At 39.0% G+C, this 24,205-nt stretch overlaps 1 long non-coding RNA gene across 1 annotated transcript; it reads left to right on the top strand.

Moving 5' to 3' along the window:
- Positions 1–13: 13 nt before the first annotated feature.
- On the top strand, positions 14–4,302 carry LOC104848616. The gene is made up of 3 exons (XR_776479.2): positions 14–97; positions 486–616; positions 4,231–4,302. It is a non-coding gene; the product is annotated as an uncharacterized LOC104848616 (long non-coding RNA).
- Positions 4,303–24,205: the final 19,903 nt, after the last annotated feature.

Genomic DNA, 24,205 nt, shown 5'->3' with positions numbered 1-24,205 from the left:
CCAATGGCGCTTTCTGTTGTAGAATTACACAATTAGCTCAGTGTCTGAGCAACTCCTCTGAGTCATTTGCATTGGCAACCCGAAGCGGGGATATAAGGTGATCATCTATGTTTTAAAATCCACATACTCAGAAAGGAGTTCTTTTATTCTATCGGTCAAAAGCACTTCCCTATTAGAAAGTGTGTGTAATTTGGTGCAGATTCAAGCAATGATTAAAAGAAAGCCAAACCGCAGTAGGAATTTTAAGAGAAATCCCAAATGTCTTATTTGCATTCTCAATTAGGGGGTTTAGGGTTTGGGATTAAGCACTAATCTTTAACTTGACTCTGATAATTTTATACTAGTTTTCCCTAAGCATTGCTGACCCTGTGTAGAGATTTTTTAAAACAAAGTGTGTATAGTTTGGCAACATAGGACATCCTTATTCTCTGTCTGCATTTGACTTGGAGTAAAGTCTTTTAAAAACTTTGGCTTGTTGTCATCAGCAGGTAAATAACTATATTGGCTTCCCTGAAATTTGAGAGCCTTAGGACATTTGGGCAGCTGTGGCAAATCCCGTTTTGGCACAGATCTCCATGAGTCACCATCTTTGCAGTGCTGGGAGAAAGGAGGACAGGTGAGAGTTAAGGTAACAAAAACATGGCTGTGGTTTCCCTAGATCACTTTCACTTTGAAAATGATCAAAATAGTAGGCAATAATGGTCATAGTAAAGTTGCCATTCCTTCATTGTCCCAAACTTTCCTGTATAAAAACGTGAGGTGCTTGTTTTAATATGTCTGATAATATTCCCACTGCTGCTGATGCTAATGGTGGTTTCTGTTGTTGAGCGATAGCCACATATCCATGTATTGATGGATAGTATTTCTCTTTCTTATTGGTCAGTCTTTAAAAATTTTTTTATCATTCTTTAATATTTGCTTTTAAGAGTATGTATTTGTGACACACAATACAGTAGTTACATTCACCTTGGGGAATTAGTACTTATATCTATCACATTTTAATAATTTTTACTTCCCCTATTCTTGTTTAGCTTCTCTACTCTTGGTGTTAAAATGTTTAGTTTCCTTGGATCATAGTATTCATTTCTCCTATCCTTTCTTAGTCCCTCCAGGGAGGAGAATCATGAAATCATGAATTTAAGGCAAGCCTGAGCTACATAGCAAGTTTAAGGCCAGCCTACACTACATAGAGAGACGCTGTCTGGGGGAAGGTGGGGAGGCAATTTTCTAGACATGCTCTGGTTTGAAGTTAGCTCTTCTTTTTTTTCTTTGACACAGGGCCTCACTTTGTATTCCAGGCTGAATTTAAACTTACTATGTAGCCCAGGCTGTCTGGAGCTCATGATCTTCTTGCCTCGGCCTCCCTGGTGCTGAGGTAACAGGTGTATGTCACACCTGCCTTGGAAGTTAGCTTTAAATCCCCTAGACAGCTTTGTTTTGAACATCACAGGCTAGTCCTGGTTTTATCTCTCCTTGAAAGGGCAATTGTAGGGATGTAGGCTGAAGGTTCAGAAATACTGGATGCTCACTGAGACATGCATGCAGTTACCAGGGTCTGAAGCCTCTATTTTGGGCCCAAAGCAAATGAGAGATGAAGGAAAAAGTTCACTGGTTAGGTTAGTGAGTTTAAATTTGGTGCATAAAGAAGGATACAGTCTAGACCATGTGGGTGTGACAACAGAGAAGACAGGCATGGTCACTGAGAGAGGGATGAAGAGTTAGTTGGGAGGAGCAGACTATGGTATTTTTCTGGAAAGGGAAATTAGATGAGTACTTTAAGTCTGTGGTTTAAGAAGTAAATGTAACTTTACTTGCACATGATTACAGCAAAACTGCCATCTCCTTCCCTGTTGCCTGCTCACATTCTCTGACCATACCTCTTCTGTATGTTTCTCAGAATCTAATTTCTCCCTAGTGCTCATTTATCAAAAATTACTCTCAGGAAGGCATTTGCAATTAATCTTTGCAAAGGCCACAGAACTAATAGACACGCTTCTGTGTTAATTTGTATTTTAATGAAGCTCCAAGTATCACAGGGTGTGAATGCTGGCCTTGTTTTAACATGAAATTTAATAAGTTGATTGGATGAGTTAACCCAGCCTAGCATGGAGGGTCCACCCCCAGCTTCCATATAGAATAAATGTTTGCCCTACTTCTGTCCAGTGTTTGAAAACTTGTCCTCTCTACCATCAAGGAAATGGGAAACACTGCCTAATCATGTGGGCTCTAGTTCTGAGGGGTGTTCAATCCTGATGTGGAAGAAAAGAAGGAATGAAGTTTTTATATGAAAAAGATGCAGGCAAGTAATCCAGGGAAGGAAGAATGAGAAGAATAGCAAAAAGAATATTGCCCAAGAACTTATCCTGCTAGTTGCCAAAGAAATGTCCCTTGATCATTTCTAAGGGCATGTTCCAGAACGTGTCTCATGAGGATCTGATAAAACATCCTTTTACGAGATCACAGACTTTACAATTAAATACTCTTCCTTCGTGAATGAATGCCCTGTCCGCCAATCTCTAGATCCATGGGTCAAGTTGGCAGTCATTTCTCTTACTCCTGCCATTGCTAGCTTCGAATACAGCAAGACTGCTTTCTGTGGATGCAGCTCCTCTTTTGGCTGCTTTCTACAAAGTTCCAGTGCCCACAAGCCTCCATGCTACTAGCTATCTGAAGGCGCATAGTAGGGAGAACTCCACATCCGAATGGGGCAGGATTGCCCAGAACAAACACTCAGGATCTCTTAATCTGGTGCGAAGGCTTAGTCATGTCAATGTTGTACACATTTAAAGACTCCAAAGTAGAATTTCAAACGTTTGTTAGAATGAGAAGAGGTATTTTCAATCCTTTTGATGTGTTCAGTCTCAGCTAGCAAGAAAGAGGAGTGGAGAAGTGTCTGATGGATAGAGACAGAAGGAAGAAAGAGGGACAGGAAACAAGTTTTAAGAGAGCATATGTGTGATATACACAAAGACTAGATTTGTATAGCAAGACATGGGGGGAAGATGCAATTCTATGAAGTACAGGATGAAAAATAAAGTATATATTATATCTTCTGTTAAACACATTTTTGCAATGTTGGAAAGACAAGGAAAAGGGTGGATGTCAGTAAGTTACAAAATATGTCATTACAGTGTGTCTTTCACATTGCCAGTAAGGACATGGAATTACAATACAAGAATGCCCCACCCATGTTAGCAGCTCCATATGGACTTGGGTGGGAATAAAGACAATAAAAGCAATAAACTGCCAGGATCAGTTCACCAGTATTCCTGGACTCACCCAATGCTTTCGATCCTACTGGTCTTTGTATTCTTCCTTTTGCTATTTTGTTGTTATGGACTTGCCGTCCACTTGCCCAGCACTTCTCTCTTAGTGTGGTCAACTCTTTAAGACAGGGAAGTCACTGAGCTCCCTCAGCAGCCTCAGTAGCAGCAGCCTTCCTCCTGCAGAGAAGCTTCCAGGCTCCTTACTCTGTGGTCACTGATCACATGAATGCTCTTCAGAGACCCATAGTTAAGGCATTCTTTGTTGTCTGATGACTTAATGGCTGCAGTGACTAGGCAAAGGGAGAGGCTCATCTTGCTGTGAGATTCCAGGTTCTCTCAGGAATCCTAAGGCTCCTCTAGTGCTCAGCACCATGCATGTCAGCCCCAGTCCTTTCAAGACTGGCCAGTGCTCATATTTAATGCTCATTTACCTTGGAGTTGCAGTTTTCAAATAACTTGTGGCATTCAAATGAAAACATTTTGTCATCATTTTCTATTCTCCATCTCAAGAGACTTTATGAATGTCTGTATATTCTGGGGGCCTTTTAAAAAACTTTTGCTTAGTCGATTTATGGTGGGGACAAGGAAGAGAGCACAGAAGTCACCGTAAGTAGAGATACATTAGAAAATATACTACTTTCAATCTGTTCACTCTCACATTGTCTATAGCAATCATAAGGACACAAAGAAATGACTAAATAAAGGATGGCCTGGCCTTATCAGGACGTACTGTGCAGCAGTGTAAAGAGTGAGAAGGAAGAGCTGGGGATTTAGCTCAGTGGTTCTACTGCCTGCCTTACAAGTGCAAGGACTGGAGTTTGATCCCCAGTACCAAAAAAGAATTTCACTCATGAGGAAGACAGACATTTGCTCATCAATATCTAATTATTTTAAATGACGGTGTACAGAGTAAAATAAAATTACTCTAGAAATTTATTTTTTCTTATCTTTTTGCATTGGAAAGCCAGAAGAAATCAGAAAAGTGCAACTTGGAGCTAAATGAACATCACGGAAACTGGAGAGAAACAAAGGGAGCCTCTCTGACATCCTCATTCTGCAGACTCAGAAGTAGAGGCCTCAAGAAGAGAAATTAAACTGGCTACTCAGGGTCATATTTGTCACAGTCTAGACTACGGCCCGAGTCTGTTAACCTGTGCATAAGTCATTAAAAAAGTCAGCATGTTATCTCTGGCAGAGGGGAACTGGGCTGGGTTCTGAAAGAAGCCTTTCTGCCTATGCAATAAGCTTCACTGCACAGTCAGCGCTCCAGACGCTGATGACCTCAGGACGGAGGAAGAGGCTGGCGCGTAACTCACTACTGTGGCACCCTTGAAAAGGAAGATAATATAGCAGATACTGACACGGAACACAGTGGCTTATAGTGATAAATGCCATCTGTAAACAAAGTATTATCGTTAAGCTGTATTTGGTGAGATAAACTTGCTGGGGCCAAAATGTTCCAAGAAAAGAGAAACACTTGTATGGAGGTTGGTAGACTGAAACAGATCTCTCTTGGGGAACAACCAGTTCTCCATTAGAGCTGGATAAAATGAGGATAGTCGGAGTGGCAGGAGAGGAGACTGGAAGGGAGGCATCAGCCAACCTGCACCAAAAACTAAAGAGCGATTTTATCCTGAAAACTGGAAGATACTTTTTGAGGGTCTAGAACAGTTTTTTTTCCTCAATTATTTCAAGATACTTTTCAGAAGTCCTCTCTGAAAGAGTATCTATCTTATCTAGTATAGCTTGTCATCAGGTGCTCTTAAGAGGATAGAATCAATAAAAATAAATATACACAACTGGGTGTGGTGGAACACACCTATGATCCCAGCACTTGGGAGGCAGAAGGATCACTGCAAATTCCAGGCCAGCCTGGGTTACATAGTAAGACCTTGTCTCAAAAAAAAAAAAAAAAAGTGGATTGCAACCTTGAAATAAGAACAGATGAAAGAGAACCAATGAATGATGATCACAATATAATTACTGAAATAAAAACTCAGTAGATAAACTGAATAGTAATATAGGCAAAGAGAAGACTGAATACAAGCTTAATGATTAAAAGAAATTATCCAGGAGTATAATGCAAAAGCCAAGAAAAATAAAAAGTGTGAGAAGAATAGTGAGACATGACTTGTAGCACCATACTTTTTGCATTTAATTAGGCAGATACAAAGCAATAAGTTCAAATATATTCTAAGATTTTGGATCATTTGTAGTTTTAGCTCTGGATTTTTCTTTTACTGCTACGATAAACCACCAAAGCTGTTTAACCTTTAAGCAAGAGCAGGGATGAGACTGGCTTGGCTTAGGCTCACTTTGTACAAGATTAAGGGCATTGTATTGCATACGTATTTCTCTCCGTGCCTAAATTTTGGTGGTCTGTGTACCTGTAGGAATCCTTTAGGTCAAAAGATCCCAGAAATGTGGGTTTTTGGTTTTGTTCCCTCCTTTTTGGCTTGAGTTGGAGGAAATGAAGACCAGGAATGTCAGTCCTCCCTGTTTTACCCTTATGTCTAAAAGCAATTCCAACCAAGGTGGATTATGTAAAGGTGCAAATTTCCAGTGATGAATGTCATTATAATGTATACTCTAAATGTACCAATAAAATTAATAATAATAAAAAAGGAATTGCAATGGGGCAGTGGTGCACTCCCATATTCATTCTTGCTGTGCCATTGAGTCTGCTCAGGTTCTGTCTAGTACTACACGCCAGCACATGCTTGTCTAATGTCCTCTCCTTATTTTCCCCCTGAATATTGATATTTACCTTTCTGAGAAATACCACATACCTCTTTATTCCACTTCCTTCTGCCAGAAAAAAACTATTCATTATTCAAAATTTTGCACCTTCACAACACTTTCTTTTATGCTCCACAAAAAGAAACAATTTCTTTCAGACTTTCTTAAAAAGATTTCCTTCTTGTGACGACATTTTCTGAATAAGAAATGAGTTTGGGCAGACCATTGACATATGGTAAGGTTTGTTGAGTGAATGAATATATGTATTCTTTGAAAATAAGCTGTTTTACAAAAGCTCTGTTACAAACACAAAACATAGCAGTTACTCTATTGAATTCATAGGTACAACTTGAAGAATAGCACTTCCAACTCGAGAAGCACATTGATAATCATAATGGTGATACTTTATTTAGTTTTGGTACTGGGGATCGAACTTGGGTCCTTGTGCTTGCGAGGCAGACCACTGAACCACTGAGCTAAATCCCCAGCTAGTGATACTTTATTAGAGGAAGAGAGTATGGTATTGGAAAGAGCACAGATTTGAGTTCGGAATTTCAGAATTAGCTGTTTTTTTTTTTTTTTTTGTACCGGGGATTGAACTCAGGACCTTGTGCTTGCAAGGCAGGCACGGTGCCACTGAGCTAAATCCCCAGCAGAATTAGCTTTTTTTGTTGTTGACTTTTTGAGTTAGGGTTTCACTGTAGCCCAGGCTGGCCTCAGACTTTCGGTGATTCTACCTCAGCCTCTCAAGGCTGGGATTACAGGCATGGGCCACCACGCCCACTCAAATTAGCTTTTGATCCGAAACCTGTTGCTTTATCTCAGTGAACTTCAGTTTACTTGTGTGTAAAATATGGGTTAATATATCTTTTGCAGGGTTCCTACGAGATTTAAATAAGCTCTTATATAAGAAGGACATGTAGTAACTGATATATAACTGGCACTCAGTGAATGCTAACTCCTTTAGCACTTTATAGTGCATTTTCCAAAATAACCTTTAAGTATTTAATTGGATTATCATAATACAGCTAGCCTTATTAATTTTTTTTTTTTTTGGTGCCGGGGATCAAACTCAGGTCTGAGCTTGTGAGGCAGGCAACGAAACCACTGAGCTAAATCCCTGGCCCTAGTCTTATTAATTTTGGAAAATTAGTAATGAATATATACAAATGACTCCTGAATATTTCATTTGCAAATTAGAAGAAAACGTGAATTTATTAAAAAATATTTTATATTTTTTAATTTTTTGATCAAAGAATTTATTCACAGAGCTTTTCAAATACAAACAAAATAGCACTTATCATTTTCACAAAATGAATCTTAAAATAAATGTGGTACAGCACATTATAATAATGGTCAAAAGAAAGCAAGATCTAATGACTGGAAAATGACTCTCATTTTTCTCACATCTTTGACTGAATTCTCTCCTCCAGTGGACAAAAAGTTGTCCCTTTCCATAAAAACATTATAGGAGAAGCTACTCAGAGAAATATTGTATCTTTGAATAATTTTGAAGTATGAAGGCTTAATTCTAAGTGCCTGTATAAACACTGAAAACCTGACCAGGATATGAAGTTTATGCAGGATACACAAAATATGGATAGAGTGGCTTATTGGTCCATTTCTTAGGTTTATAATGGATGCTTTATAAAGTGATAATACTGTGTTCTCAACGAGGAGTACTGCACTGCTAATCTTCCATTGTGGTCCTTGTGACAATCTAGGCGTGTGGGGGAGGGGTGTGTGCACAGATGCGCGCTTGCGCGCATGGGGTTTCTGGCGTGTCATCTCCTAAAGGGCACGTTGCGGGGGGCTGTTTCCCACTTGACGTTGTTTCTACTAGCCCTTTTGAGTCTCCCTCGTCTTCACCTTTAAAAAACAAAACATAGCAAAAATCCTTGTTTGCATATATAGACTGCTTTGTATGTGAGTGTGTGTGATATACACTAACAATAATCCGTGGAATAGGATTACCCAGCACTCTGCAATATTTGTAAACTTTAGTCCATTTTTCTCCATCATCTCATTCTCTCCATTTTTTTCCCCCACAAATCTTCTACAACCTTTCCTTCCTATTTTTGTTCCTGATTCCATTGGGTCGCATTTCCTTTGCATTGTATTGGATTCGAACCACTATTCCACCTTTTGAAAGTGGCGGGATGCTTTGGCTCCTTCAAGCCCTGTGCCCTGACTTCTCTGTTTGTTGCTCGTGGCTCCATCTCAGTAGGGGTAGCGCTTCTGTTTCTTGCCTGAGAAGCAAGTCAGCCATGTGCACAGCAGCACGGCGGCAGCCGCACCTGCTCCCGCGCAGGAGTAGGCCCAGCCGATTTCACACTTACCCAGGTCAACCTGGCCAGAAAAGTAGCCACGAGTCTGCCGAACTTCCTCACTGTCCCAGCCCAGGGGGTAGAGGGCACAACCAGCGCCGATCAACAGATCAACAAGCCTGCCAGATATCCAAAACGCGAGATCATGTTCTCTAAAATCGAGGAACGAATTCTAGGAACAACGGAGGTTGAGTAGGGCAAACTTATTGAGGTAGAGAAAGCTTCTGTCTAAGAGAGACAGAAGGGGGATCGGAAAGTGGTTGCCTCAAGATTTTGTATTTAAATTGTCATTATCTCCATTTCTCTTCCCCCTCACCAAAGAGCAGGGTCATGGCAGCAGAACTGCAAACCGATCAACAGCTGAGTCACTTCCAGAACGTTCTTTCTTTTCCTTCCTTCCTTTCCCTCCCTCCCTCCCTTTTTCTCTCTTTCTCCCTTTTTTCTTTCCTTCTTTCTTTCCGGGTTGTCCTCTCTTCCTCTCTTTATCTCTTGTTTCTCACATTCACACACAACTGAAGGAAATAAAGCAAAAACTTTCCAAGAGCTAGTAATGCATTAGGTTTTTCCAAGGGGGATTTCCTCTCTTTCTTTGTCTTGTTTATTTTTTCCCCTTCCGGGATTTTAGAAAACCACCCATACAGCTGGATCGTGAGGGTGTTGCACTCTCCGAGACTTCCCAAGTGGACAGAGAGGAGGGGGTCGATGGAAGAGGAGACTTCTGTGACAGCAGAGAAAGCAGAAGTTGCAGGCAGACATTTGCTGCTCTTCTTTCTCTTATTTTTACACCAATTCCTGCCAGCTGCCTGCTGCATCCACATCTGGATGGCTTGTGAAAAAAAACCCTGCTAGGTCTGCGTGTATGAGTGTACTCAGTGCCTCGCGCTGCAGGGAGTTTCTGGGAATCCCCAGCCCCGCACACCCACACACAGGATCGTCCCTGGTTCTCCTCCTTTCCACTCTGCCTTGTGCTTGTAGGTTAATGAGTTTAGAAGTTCACTTGTAAAAGTGGCAAATGTTACTTCTCTATAAAAAGCAAATTTTTGTAAAAATGCCAATATAGTTATTATACAAATAGATATAATTATTTTATTCTTATTTATTTATTTATTGGTACCGGGGATCGAACTCAGGTCCTTGTGCTTGCAAGGCAGGCGGCGGAACCACTGAACTACATCCCCAGTCCATTATTTTATTCTTAACATAAAATAAGCATAAGGTGTGGTGTGGTGTTGTGGGCTGCTTGCCATTGGCCGTCTCAGGCTAATCTTCTGGTCCTTGCTAATGAGGCATTTCTTCTTTGTGGGACAAATTCTTCTTTTTCATATTTATATATGTTTTATGTTTATCTTTTATGTCTCTATGTTTTTTTCTTTCTCTTTTTTGGTACCGGAGATCGAACTCAGGTCCTTGGGCTTGTGAGGCAGGCGGCGGAACCACTGCGCTACATCCCTGGCCCTCTTTCTCTTTTTTCTTGAGGAAAGGTAGAGTATGCTGCACATGAGCACTGTTTAACTTTACAAAATGATTTTTTTTGAGACAGAGTCTTCTTTAGGTCAGCGGTGTGTGAACCTAAGGCATGTGTTTTTCTTTTAAGACAAAAAATGATGTATAAGTTGCTTTGTATGAGTTGCTTTTCCAAAACCAAAACCTCAGTATTCAGGCTTAACTGCAATGTTGGCACTTTGCCATAAATAAGTGGATTTTGGGTTGTAGTTTGAAACTTGGTCTCTGAAAGGTTTGCTGTCACTGTTCTAGATAGTCCAGGCTGACCTCGAACTTGAGATCTTCCTGACCTTGATCTCAGGATTCTCCTGGCCTGGAAGTCATACTCCTTTTGTTTTAGCCTCCTGAGTGCTGGAATTACAGGTGTGTGTCTCCATGACTAGCATACAATATGGTTTTAAAAAATAATATTAATGCCGGGCGTGGTGGCACATGCCTGTAATCCCAGCACTCTGGAGGCTGAGGCAGGAGGATCACTGTGAGTTTGAGACCAGCCTGTGCTACATAGTGAGTTCCAAGTCATTCTCAACTACAAAGTGAGACCCTGTCTCAAAAAACCAAAAAACCAAACCAAACAAAACAAAAACATTAATGTTGGGCCAGTGATTTAGCTCAGTGTTTCTGCTGCCCGCCGCTCAAGCCCAAGGACCTGAGTTTGATTCCCCCTCCCACAAAAAAAGAAATTAAAAACAAAAAACATTAACGTAACAAAATATTGGATGATTTCTTCAGTATCACTGGTTTTCAAATGCTAACACTGTCTTCAGGGACTATCTCCCACTTCTCCAGCCATATCAAATCTCACTATGATGGAAAAAAGGCTGCCTGTTTCCAGGCCCCTATGTTTTTGTGCAGAATTGTGTTATTTAAGAGATTGTCTGAATTTTCTCTCTGCCAAGTGAACTTCTCCAAAGTCCTGTTCAAACACACTCTCTCTTGCTCTCTTTCTAAAAATTTTTTTCATTTTGAGAAAGGATATCACTTGGTAGTTCAGGCTGGCCGGCCTGAACTGAATACATCCTAGGTTGGCCTGGAACTTCTGGCAGTCTTCCTGCCTCGGCCTCCCAAATGCTGGGGTTATAGCCTAGTTCCACCATGCACAGCTGAGACAGAATCTTTTGTAAAGTGTTCTTTGAGTTCCTTATGAGGTGTTTTCTTAAGCAATTAATCACTTGAATCCTTTCATTCTCTGTGTTTCTGTCACACGGGACCTCTCTATTTACATAGTGCAATATCCTTTTACATATCCATCTCCCAAAAAACCTAGGCTTTGCTGATGTCTATGATTTTTTTTTTTTTTTGTACTAGGAATTGAACCCAGGGATTTGGCATAGAGTTACATCCCAGTCCTTTTTCTCATTTTTGTTTCAACACAGAATCTTGCTAAATCACCCAAGCTGGGACCGAACTTGCTATCCTCCTGCTTCAGCTGCCCAAAGTGCTGTGGTTCTAGGCCTGCATGGCTGTTCCCAGCCAGGTATAAATGTCTACCTCAGAATGACACTTTGCCTTCTAGTGGAATACCATTTTCCCTCCAGTACAATGATCACTGAGTATCGTAGGTTTTAAAGTCTCTGCTAGTTTGCCAGACCAAAATTGACATCTTATAGTCATTTTAATTTACACCACTTTCATTACTTTTGAGATAAATTGTTGGGAAATATGATTTGTAAAGCAGTGGCTATTTGTGATCAGACTGTGGAGTCAATCCAATTCTGTTACTTGTGATGGAGTACCTCACCCGCCCCAACCCACTGTCCCAACCTAATTCAGCTCCCCTGGGGATAATTTTGCAAAACATTGTGCTGAGCTGCTATGAATTATTTCATGGGAAGATACTGTCAAGGGCATAAAATTCCTGGGAAATGGTAGTACTGAGCCAGTTCCTAATAGTTATCTCTGCCCAGTCATCCTACTTCTGAATTACACATCACTACTAGTAAATCCAATAAAAAATTTATTCTGAATGACGTATTGCTAATAAATCTGGAGAGAATTAGAAAAGTACCTTAGAGTAACAGAAAATTGTTTTTATGCTGATAAGGTTTTGCAGTGAATTTTTTATATGTTTACGTTGAAGAATTGTGTTAGAGAGACTTAGAAAATGGTTGGAAAGTTTGTCAATATTTGATTTTATGTGAATATTAATAGTTCTCCACTAATGACAATAAAGGGTGACTGAGCAACAATGGCAGCTAAGATATATTGGGTGTTAAATGGTGACAGGTAGTATTCTAAATGTGTACACATTTCACACATGTAGTCTTTATAACTTCTTTTCGCTTCTGTACCCTACTGGATTTCCTGGGAGACCCAGGCTTATAGACAGCATCAGGGACACTTGCCATGTGCCCTTGAGAGATGAAGGGCCAATGGGAGTTTCTGCCCAGAGATTAGAGGGAAGCAGGAGGAGGAAGAGGCTGGGGTAGTTATTTTCTTTCCACTGAGGCAGTTGTTTGCATCTTCTGTGACTGCATGGAGCCCTTGTCTTGTGATGCCTGTGTACAGCTACCCTCTCAGTAATAATAATATGTTCTTCTCTTCCTATTCCGTGGTGGTGATGATGCTCTGCTCAAAGCTTTAGGAAATTTTCCTTACCTTCCTGGAATGGATCATTTTTTTCCTCTCTCTCTGCCAAGATGTTGGCTGAAATACTTGATGGATAGTTTGGGAGAATACAGAATTCTCAGAAATAATCCTGTTTCTTTTTTTTTTTGGTACCAGAGTTTGAACTCGGGTCCTTGCGCTTGCAAGGCACCCCCGAACATAGTTTGAACTCGGGTCCTTGCGCTTGCAAGGCAGGCCACCGAACCACTGAGCTAAATCCCCGGCCCTCTTCAGAATTTAAATGACATAGCTTTATTGCTTCTAGAATCCAGTGTTGGTACTGAGAAGTGTGATAGTTTGATTTAAGGATTTGTGCTCCCCTCTCCGCAAAGCTTCTGGAATATTCTTTGTGTTAATGGTGTTCTAAAACTTCACAAAGTTGGATCCTTTTGAAAGATGTTTTCCTTCACTGTGCTGAATAATGAGTACTTAAGTCTGGATGTCTATGCCCATTAGTTTTCATGATAACTTTGCTGCTGATTTCCTCGTCTCTGTTCTCCAACCTCTCTCTTTCTTGCATTCATATTGTTCTAATTACATGTTGGAATTTCTACTAGTCTTACCCTCTAGTTTTCCTGATTATTTTCCCCTTTATACTTTTCTTTTTTAATACTGGAGAGAGAACCCAGGATGTTTTTGTTTTCAGTTTTTGTGACAGTCTTCACTGTGAAGTCCAGACCGGCCTCAAACTCATGATTCTCCTGCTTCAGTCTCCCAAGTGCTGGAATTACACCACCAATCCTGGCTTGATGTGCCAGTGTAGTCATCCGTGCTAGATACCTGTAAACAAAAGGTGGCCAAAGTTCATGCTCCTAGAGGGAAGCTGGAGTCCTGTATAAGTCCTGCTTCTCAATGGTTTCCTAACTCCATTTTGTCAAGCCCTTCCAGTGTTGTTTTCATCATAATTTTTTCCTCTTATTTTCACAAGGACAGGAACCAAGTTGCCTAGAGATGGGAAGTGGATTTGGGAGTTAAGACTATTCTTCAGTGCTCTCAAACCCATTTTCAAATGTTGGCCACTTACATAAGTGCTTTGTACTATCAGTCTCTGTGCCTTTTTTGTCTTTTCTCTACAATGTAAGTTCTTTCAGAGTCTCTCACTGCTAAGATAGGGTTTAGCTCTCTTTTCTACTAAAGTAGTTGACACCCTCACCTCTGCTTTCTAGCTTCTGAAATCTTCATGTTTGATAGCAGTCTAATATAAAATACAATATAATATCAAATATAATCATATAGGGCAGGCATTGCAGCTCAGTGAGAGCGCTTGCTAGTGTGCGTGAGGCCTTGGGTTTGATCCCAGCACCACAAAGCAAACAAGCAAGGACGGACACACACACACACACACACACACACCATTTGGTACCATTTTAGCAGGATTCCAGAAGGGAGAGGATACAAATATGCTTGTTAAATCTACATCTTTACCTGTAAAGCTGATAGTGACTGTGTATGGTTGAAAAGCTATCTCTCTATCATCCTGTTCTTTCCCTTCTCCAGTATTTTGTTGCTGTTATTGTTTTTAGTTGCTAATGAAATGAGATCACTTAATAATTTGTTGAGAATAGAAAGATTTATTATTCTTACAAGGAAATAAATGATTTTATGGAAAAAGCAAGAGTGGCTTAACAATTGCTCTGTGCTCTGTTAGACAACCCTATTGAAAAGTTCATAGTGTACCCTCTTAGGTACAGTTAGTTTTGCCCCTGGTTATGGGCACAACGCAAATTGTAACATTTTGTTTTAGTAGTCTCATGTAGCTTTTGAAATATCTCCTAATATATATACTCTCAGTAGTCTCGCCTTGAACTTGACAGATTCAGGGGACATACGACCTTAGATCCTGCTATTGAACACTCTTTCCAACACTTTGCCATGCAAGTAATAAAAGGTTATGGGAACAGATGGAGGCCAGATTTATCAAAGAGGCAGAACCTTGTTGTCTTGTTGGGTGACTGTTGCCTGAGTTTCTGTTGTTTGATCTGATCACAAATCTCCCCTGAGATTATTCCTGTATCTCATGCTTGCCTATCTGGCCTTTCACTAATTTAGTCAGCTCTGATGACCTTCTAATACATTTCCTTTTTCTTAAGATAGCCATATATGCTGCAGTGGCTTGCAAACAAAAGCCCTGACAAATAAGTGACCATGGGAAGGCAATTTGCAGTGGCACAGAAAGTGGGAAGCTGGCATTAAGAGACAAAAGTCCAACAGGTCTTCAGATAATGCATTTTAAAGACATGCTCCATTAGGAATAGATTAACAGTATTTTCTGCCTATGAAAATAATGGTGGATTTTTATAATCACTCCTGCTTACAATCTAAGAGTAGGGCAGAGGCCCACTTCAGTGCCTCTGAAATCCCATGTTTGTTTCACCAGTGCCAAAGGGAATGATTCACTAATGAGGACCAGATTTTCCTTTGTCTAAAATGCCAAGGGAGTTGCTTAGTAATATTTGGGAGAAATCCCTGAAAAAGAGCACAGATATAGAAAAGTCCAATAAATTAGGCGAGAAGTAGGATTTTTGGGCTGTTGATGTTATATGACTGCTATATATTCAATGAAATAAAAATGAATTCAATTCAGTACTGATGTTGGCAGCAATCTAGACTCTTTCTCTGATCTAAATGCTAAATAAATACATATAACACACCTGTGAAAATCATTTCAAACAATATAGAAATATAGAGGCTGAAAACTGACAGACCTTTTCTGTAACCCTCACTCTCCCCGGTCTACTCCCAATCTCATTCCTTCCCCAAAGATAACCTCTAGTGACAGTTAAGATACGTGTGCTCTCCCAAACCTGGCTGCCCCTTATTCCCACATGGCCATCCACACGTTTATAGATCTGCATTTTTACATATCTGTAGTCTTTATCATGCATGTTACTCTGTGACATACTTCTTTATTTTATCCACTGTGGTTTGGAGAACTTTTCATATCAATATATATAAAGTTCCTTCATTTTTTTTAAGCCTTCAGAGTATTTTATAATATGATCCAAGCACATTTAACTTGATGACTTCCCTTTCTCCAAGTGCGTTTCTGAACTTAGATTTTTGCATTTTTTTCCTCTATTACAAACAGTAACATAGATATGTTGTGTCTTATACTTGTACATATGCTTTTCCTATATGACAAATTTTTACTAGAAATACAATTATCAGTTAAAGGCTGTGCATGTTTAATATTTTGAAAAATCCTTCCTCCCTGATCTCCAAGAAAATGGCCTTTTATTGTTTTAATTTTCATTTCTGTGCTTACTAGAGAGTTTGAGCATTTTTTTGTGTGTGATACTGAGTATTGAATTTAGAATTTTCATGCTGAGGTACATTTGTAGCCCTTTTATTTTTATTTATTTATTTTTTTAAAATGTTGAGACCTAATCTTGCTAAGTTGTCTGTGCTGGGCTCAAACTTGTGATTTTCTTGCCTCAGTCTCCCTGTGTGCTGAAATTACAGTCTTGCACAACTCCCAGCTTTGTTCATAGCATTGCTGTGAAATTTATTCGATACTACTTATCAACTTACAGGTTGAGTTGGTTATATCTTTCTTATTTGTTGGTTGGGTGACATATTCATAGGAAAATATTTTCATGATTCACAGGACTGTGAACAAATAGTGCTTTCATTTCCTGACTTTGGTTTGCCTTAATTGAAAGAATGAATATAAAAGTCTAATGGCTCAACTTTTTAAAATTGCTTGCTAAGGAGTCCATCAGTGCCACTGACTCTAAGACCTATTCCTTTCCATATCAATTTTCTTTTTGTTTTTTTTTCATACCAGGGATTGAACTTGGGCCCTTGCACTTGTGAGGCAGGCAGTGGAACCACTGAGCCAAATCCTCAACCCTCTATATCAATTTTGGAATAAACTTGTGTAGGTCTACGAATATTCTAGTTTTTAAATTAATTAAACATATATAATTAAAAAGTGCTACCTAATGTCTAACCTCTAATTTTAGTGTATGACATTGTTTTGACTGTTTGGCTACTGAGCATCCCTAAGCATGGTGTTTGTGTTCTTTTCTTTGTTTTTTTTTTTTTTTTTTTTTGGTACAGGGGATTGATAATGTGGTGAAACATATAATATACATCACACAAGTTTTTAAGAAAACTTATTTGACTGGTTATCTCATGCTATGTATCTTTTATCACAAGTGGCTGGAGTACAAGTAGATACCTGAGTAAAAAAGATCATTACCATAAATATACTAGAAGACTTGTCCACCCAGAAGGCATGAATATATACACCATGAAATAACAATGAGTATCAGTTACATGAAACCCTCTGTCCTTTAATTTTGTTGTATACCAAGAGCATCTAAATAAAACCTTATTGTTTCCCATAGAAAACTGTTTGGCCATGACCAATGTATACATATCATAATAATATGTTTAGCAATGTATTTCCCACACGGCTATGGAAATTATTGGGGTCCCCTTCATGAACAAAGGCTGGAATAAAATTTTCCAGGCAGATGCTCCTTTATCTACCAAGGGGAGTTCTGTCCAGTAATTTTCCTAAGCCCAATAGTCTTTTTTATCTTTTTTTTTGTTTTGTTTTTGAGACAGGGTCTCACTGTAGTTCAGTCTGACCTAGAACTCACTAAGTAGCCCAGGCTGGTCTCGAACTCACAGTGATCCTCCTGCCTCAGCCTCCCAAGTGCTGGGATTACAGGCGTGCACCACGACGCCTGGCCCCATTTTTTATCTTAACAATTTTTTTTATTTTTTATTTTTTGGTACTGGGGATTGAACTCAGGTCCTTGCACTTGCAAGGCAGGACACCAAACCACTGAGCTAAATCCCTGGCCCTTATTTTAACAAACTTTTATAAATCCTAAGGTACTTTTATGGGCCAATATTGTATGTTCATCCTACTAAAGAATAACAAATAAGAGTTTTATTTATGTCATTTAATTTCTTGTGATCAGATGGAGATGTTTGACTCAAAGACATACTAAGATGAACAGGTGTTACAAAGAAAATGTTATCATGATTGTCATGCTAAAATACTATGTGTGGCTCTTGATTTTAAATTTCTCTATAATATATAACTGTTGTCTATTAACATTCTACAGGGATTCAACTACTAGAAAACCATGGCTGATAAGAAATAACAGCCCCTCTAATTGTGCTTCATACTTCAAAGTGCTTAATGTCCAGACAAAAATTACAATAGTTGATTAAGCTCACTGCTCCTACTGTCCTACTAATGTCACTGATCTTCTCTACTGGTTATATAACAACTAAAGTTTGGAGACCAAAACTAGAAAGGTAATTGGGCTATGAGGACAGCCAATATTTTGGCCCTGGCCCCTCAAGGTCAACAAGATCCAGGACACAAAGGAACCTTTCCTACAGGATCTTTGGTAAGTCACTCAACCTCCTGAGCAGGAAGATCTGGATACCAGGGGACAAATGTACTGTGTGCCAAAGGAGGCTCATCAAGAGGGAAAAGTCTCCCACACTTTCACTGAAAGCACCATGGTTAAGCAAGGCTGTGACCCATCCTGATGGCTGACACTGATAGAAGCTGAGAAGCTCTAAGCACGGTTCCAAAAATAATGCCTGAAGAAATTTAACTGACCTTGATAGATAGCAAAAGGTTTATGTTGATTGACGCAAGTCTCACTTTAACTTGGTCTTAAACACCCAGTAGAAAAGAATAACCAAAAGTGGTATAAAATAATGCCATAGTAATAAAGCTAGATATAAAAAGGGGTGCTAGACATAAAAAGGGGTGCCAGTCACTGACTCCTTCTAGCAGTTTCCAGCTCTACCAGTAGCTGACCATGGTTATGGATTATTAGGAAAAACTATGGTAAAATCTATAAGATCTCAGTTAGAGTTTTGTATTTCTTAGTGAAATTTGTTCTTCAAATTTTCTCCTATTTTACAGGTAAACCAGAGAGACTTATGACAAAGTATCAGACTTAGAGATAACCTTTATCAATGAAACAATCTAAGTCCACCAGGTTCAATCACTATTTCAATTTCTAAGTGTGACTTTCTCCCCAACCTGCCATTTCATTCTAGTGTGCTCATGCTTAGATTATGCATACTCTAATTTCTTAAAAGCTTTGTTTATTTTTGCCTAGAGGCTGCCAAACTCCTGGTGGTCATGCAAATGGAACCAATGACAAATGTGGTAGATTTCTTTTACTGGGATCCTCCAGACCGACCTTGTAAACAGCTCATAACTGCTAAACTATACAACTTCTATGATGGATTCTGAAGTCCCCTGGACCTTCTCCTTACTATATTCATAGTAATCCTGCTGACCTTATAATTTGGCCCATGCATTCTTAAGTGTTTCTTTGGCTTTTTCTCCTTCAGATTTAAAAGCTATGTGGCTACCAAGATGACAATGTCAGGCACCTACTCAAGGCCTTTAGAGAGACCCTCTTTAGAGTAACTCTAACTGCTGATCACAAGTACAACCCTCTTCAGCTGGAAGTAGCCAGAGCTGTCTTCACCCTTTGCATCCTCACAGCAGTTAGAAGTACTTCTTCAGAGGGGGGAATATTGCAGATAGGTAAGTTAATTATATATCTTGTAGGCAGTTAGACAGGACTACCCTCAAGGAGCCAACAGAGCAAGGAGCCAACATGGAGGACAATCAAGACACATTTAATGAAGGCCAGAAGTGTAAAAGGAGAGAAACTATGATATCTTTGTGTTTACCCTGGGGATTGATAGCAGCGATTGATATTCTAATTAGGTATCAGTCACCTGGGTGGGAGGCCAAGTTCTTAACCCAGCCTTTCCAGGAAATATCCCTGACCCCACCCTTACTGAAAATCCTTGCATGCTCCTAGGGTCACAGGCCAGGAATCACCAGTGAAGCCTATGTCCATCATAGAATCACACACTGCTTTTGGGCCAGCCATCATGTTTTCACCCTCCTCTGCTTCCCACTTTCAGAGATAACTTATGGTTGTCATTTCTGGGCCTTTGAAGGCTTTGGCAGTGAACTCTGCATGCATCTTGGCACTCACTGCAGACATTTAATTGTAGTTTCCTGTTGTCTGCTAAGTCAATTATGTCTGTTTTGTTGCCATTTCTTGACTGCTGTAACTCTTTTCCCACTTCCTCTGTGCTTGTGAATTTTTGAAGTTTTCCCTTTAAAACTTCTGTATCAAAAAAACCAAAACAAAACTGAGAAAAGAAAGATAAAATGGAAACAAAGCTTTTGTAAATGAGGAGAGGAGGAAGAAGGGTTGAAAGGAGGGGAGGGGAAATGGGAAAAAATAAGAATTAAGTTATATTGTATGGACTGGGGATTTAGCTCAGTGGGTCCGATGAGTGCAAGGTCCTGAGTTTGATCCCTGGTACCAAAAAAAAAAAAAAACCCAAAAAAAAAAAAAAACCCAAAAAAAAAAAAAAACCCAAAAAAAAAAAAAAACCCAAAAAAAAAAAAAAACCCAAAAAAAAAAAAAAACCCAAAAAAAAAAAAAAACCCAAAAAAAAAAAAAAACCCAAAAAAAAAAAAAAACCCAAAAAAAAAAAAAAACCCAAAAAAAAAAAAAAACCCAAAAAAAAAAAAAAACCCAAAAAAAAAAAAAAACCCAAAAAAAAAAAAAAACCCAAAAAAAAAAAAAAACCCAAAACAAAAAAACAGAAAAAAAATGATAACTGTTTGTGGTCCATAATGTGTACTCCATATTTGTTAAATATATTCATTAAGCTGGAAAAGATGAAAAAAAAAACAACTTCTGTATCATCATGTCAGTTAGATTTTAGGTGACAATGAAGGTAAGGTAAGTGTTCACTTTGTATGGCCATCCACACTTCTTGCCTTATAGGATGAGGGGAGTAGGAAGAAGACAACTGCGGTCCTGTGCACTACTTATCTTTCTGTTTCACCCTCTTCCTCATTGTCTCCTCTTCCTTTTTGTAGTACTTGGATTGAACTCAGTCTTTGCACTGGGCTGCATCTCAGCCCTCTTTTTATTTATTTATTTTATTTGAGACAGGGACTTGCTCAATTGTTAAGTTTCCCAGGCTAGGCTTGAACTTGCCATTCTCCTGCCTCAGCCTCCCAGCGCTCTGGGAGTGCAGGAGTGTCCCATTATGTTAGGCTTCTCCTATTTTGTAATGCAGTTTTCAGGCGGGCATGTGGCAGCCTGCTTAAAGACTGTGTGCCTGTGTAAAGGGCTTGGTAGGTGGTGGATTTCATGGCCAAATCTGAAAGTGTCTATCTGACTAGTATTTGGCTAATGCAATATAAGGAAATGATGAGTGCCAATTCTGCCATCTGGAAAATAGACATGGATAATTCGAATGAAGGCAGCACAGCAACAAGATAGAGAACAATCCTACATAGCAACCCCAGGGAGAGCAGCCCCCTAGAGAGCAGCAAGACAGAAAGTCTGGAGTCCTGACACTGGAACTGGCACATCCTTATGCTTATGTGGGAGAGAAATTAACTTCAGGAAAAGAAAAATAATATAATGTTCTTTCAACAGAAAGTGTTACCTTCATATGGGGGATCCTAGAGAATGCTGTATACAGAAGAAAACCCAAGACACTGCTGGCCCTTAAAGAAGAAATTGAAAATGCATGTGCAGCAATCTCAAGCAAGGTTACCCAAGCAGCAGTTCACTGTACTAATAAATGTCTGGAAGTTAATGGCCATTACTTTGAGCACCTCTTTTTTTAAAATATTTTTTTCTTTTATTGAGTTTATTGGTACATTTTAGGTGTACAATACAGTTACAGTCATTATTGGGATCTTGTACCTTTATATGACAGGTGATCTTGGTTCTCATTTTTTCCCTTTGTCCCTGCCCTCCCTTCACCCCCTTCTCCCCTCCCCATTTACAAACACTTTATTTCCATTTTTTCATATTTTTTTCTTTTCCCTTATTACCTTTCCCCTATGCTTCCCACTTTCCCTACACCTTTAGCCCTTTTCTTCCCATTTCACAATGTCAGTTATCTCATTAGGATCTTATGTACTATTACAGTTTATTCACATCAGAGAAACTATTTGATATTTACACATGTGTGACTCATTTATTTCACTTAGGAGTATATCCTCAATATGTATCTGTTTTCCTATGAATGAGTCTAATTTCTCATTCTTTATGACTGAGTAGTATTCCATTTTGTAGAAAAACCACATCTTCTTTATCCAATCTCCAACCAGTGGGCAAATGGGCTGTTTCCAAGTTTTAGCTATTACAAACTGTGAGCACCTCTTGTAATTATAGAGGCTAGAAGTAACGTGTGTTAATCTCATGATGTCTCAATGAATTTAGTATTGAAATATTTATACAAGGTTGTCCTTTCCTGAAATGTGTATACATTTTTTTGGTGGTCTGTCTCTCTCCTCTGATTCTGCTCTTTTCTCTCTCTCTCTCTCTCTCTCTCTGTCTTTGAGACATGGACTTGCTGCGTAGTTCAGGCTAGCCTTGAATTCACTATGTAGCCCAGGCTGGCCTTGAACTTGCAGAGATCCACCTATCTCAGTGTCCTGAATGCTGGGATCACTGGTGTTTGCCAACATGCCTGTATATATTCATATATGTATTTAATGAAAACAAAGATTTCTTTTAGTTCAAACCAAATCAATATTCTAAATAATGAAACAGTACTTTATGCAGAAGAAGTTGAAAATTATGAAAGCAGTGATAAAGAGGAAGAGTGAAAAGGAAAGGAATAAAGACAATTTGTTAAGAATTCTTCTTAACATGAGTGATTTTCTATTTTACTAAAGTAAAATATTGCTTTAAGATTTTGGGAAAAAATTTTATCCTGCTTTTGGAGCCCTTTTCATAAAGATCATCAGTGTATCATGTAACTTTTTTTCAATATGAAAATATTGGAGGGCCAGGCATTGTGGCACATGCCTGTAATCCCAATACTTGGGAGGCCGAGGCAGGAGGATTGCTGTGAGTTTGAGACCAGCCTGGGCTACATAGTGAGTTGCAGGTCAGTCTCAACTATAGCGTGAGTAAAAAAAAAAAAAAAAAAAAAAAAAAAAAAAAAAAATTGAAAATATTGGAGGGGTTGGGGGTGTAGCTCATTGGGAGTGCATTTGCTTAGAATGTGTGAGGCCATGGGTTTGATCCCCATCACCAGAACAAGAAAGAAAGGAAGGAAGGAAGAAAGAAAATGGCTAAAAACATAAGTTAAAAAAAAAAAAAAAAGATGGTGCACCCCTGTAATCCCAGCACTCGGGAGGCTGAGGCAGGAGAATTGCTGTGAGTTTGAGACCAGCCTGGACTACACAGTGAGTTCCAGGTCAGTCTCAACTATAGAGTGAGACCCTGTCTCAAAAACCAACACACACACACACACACACAAAAACCCGAAACAAACGTTGGAGCAAAATACTATTATATTCTACTTGTAGTTTACTGATATAAGGTTTACTTTTATCATTAGTGAAAAACCCAGACTCCTTTTTTCCATTTCTATAGTCAGACATGACATCATACAGACCAGTTACATTTTTCCCTAAAGTAAAAATTATTATTAAATCTTTCATACTTTTACCAACTCTGTGTTAATAGTTCCTTCCTGCAGATCTAATAAACAGTCTTGTGAGTGAAGTGAAACCACAGAGTTATGAAGCATTTCACACCATGCGCTGCTACAAGAAAAGTCCCTCTCTGGGGAGACCTCACCCAATTGCATTTTTAATAACTTTTTGCTGTTGATTCAGCATCTTTCTCATTTATTGTTCCATCATGCCTAGATTCTTGGGTTGGGAGAAGATGATAGAGTAGTTCTTTAACATTGACTAAAAAAATCCAGCATTGATATTACAACTTTTGTTCTTAGGTAAAACTTGATTACTCCTTAAAGATTTTTATTTTTTTCTTTATTAGTATACTTATGAAGTTATAATTTGCACAAAATAAAGTAAACCGACATTATATGCTTGGTTTAGTGAATTTTGCCAAAGGAGACATTGAACAGTTCTAACACCTGAGAACATTTCCTCAGGCAAATATTTCGCTTTGGTTTGAGTGGTTTGTCCTTTCCAAAACTCAGGCTTGGAACTCAGTTGCACTGCACCAATATTCAGAGACACTGAGGTCATGAGGGCTCCACCCTCATCAATGGATTCATGCCATTTCCGTGGGAGTGGTTGCCCTCTTCCTCTCTGTTCGCCTCTGTCATGTGATGAGGCAACGGGGTGGCCCTCGCCAGATGCTGACACCTTTATACAGAGCGTTTCAGTCTCCAGAACTGAGGGACAATGAATTCATGTGCTTCACAAATTATTCAGGCTCTGAGAGTATAATACAGCTGCACAAGACAGGCTAAGACACTCGTCTTTTCACTGAGGTATTTAGTACACTTGTGTTCAATGCAATGATTGATTTAGAGAGGTTCCAGTTTACTATTTTATTATTTATTTTGCTAATTCCACTGTTCTTTGCTTCTCCTTTCTTCTAAGTGATACCAATTAATTTAAACGTTTAATGTATCATTTATTGACATTTTCAGCTATAATTTTTAGTATTATATTTTAGTGTTGCTCTAGAAAGTACAATATCTATCTTTAATTTACCACTGAAAGTAATATTTCACTATTCATTAAACAATATCAGAAGGATGTTATAACTGTGTAACTTTATGTACTACTCTGAGCCTTTGTTCCCTTCTTACTATATGTGTTGCTTCTATAACATGTTGCTATTTTTTTGTTCTAAATATCTTTTAACACACAAAAGCAAAAAGAATAGCAAGATACTGTGTGATGTACATATAATTTATAGGAAATATAATGGCTATATATAT

The sequence above is a fragment of the Fukomys damarensis genome, unplaced genomic scaffold (assembly GCF_012274545.1).
Source record: "Fukomys damarensis isolate Sample0158 unplaced genomic scaffold, DMR_v1.0_HiC HiC_scaffold_29, whole genome shotgun sequence".
Taxonomy (NCBI): Eukaryota; Metazoa; Chordata; class Mammalia; order Rodentia; family Bathyergidae; genus Fukomys; species Fukomys damarensis.
Note: the sequence above shows the minus strand (reverse complement) of the source record. Positions and strands in the feature narration are given on the sequence as shown.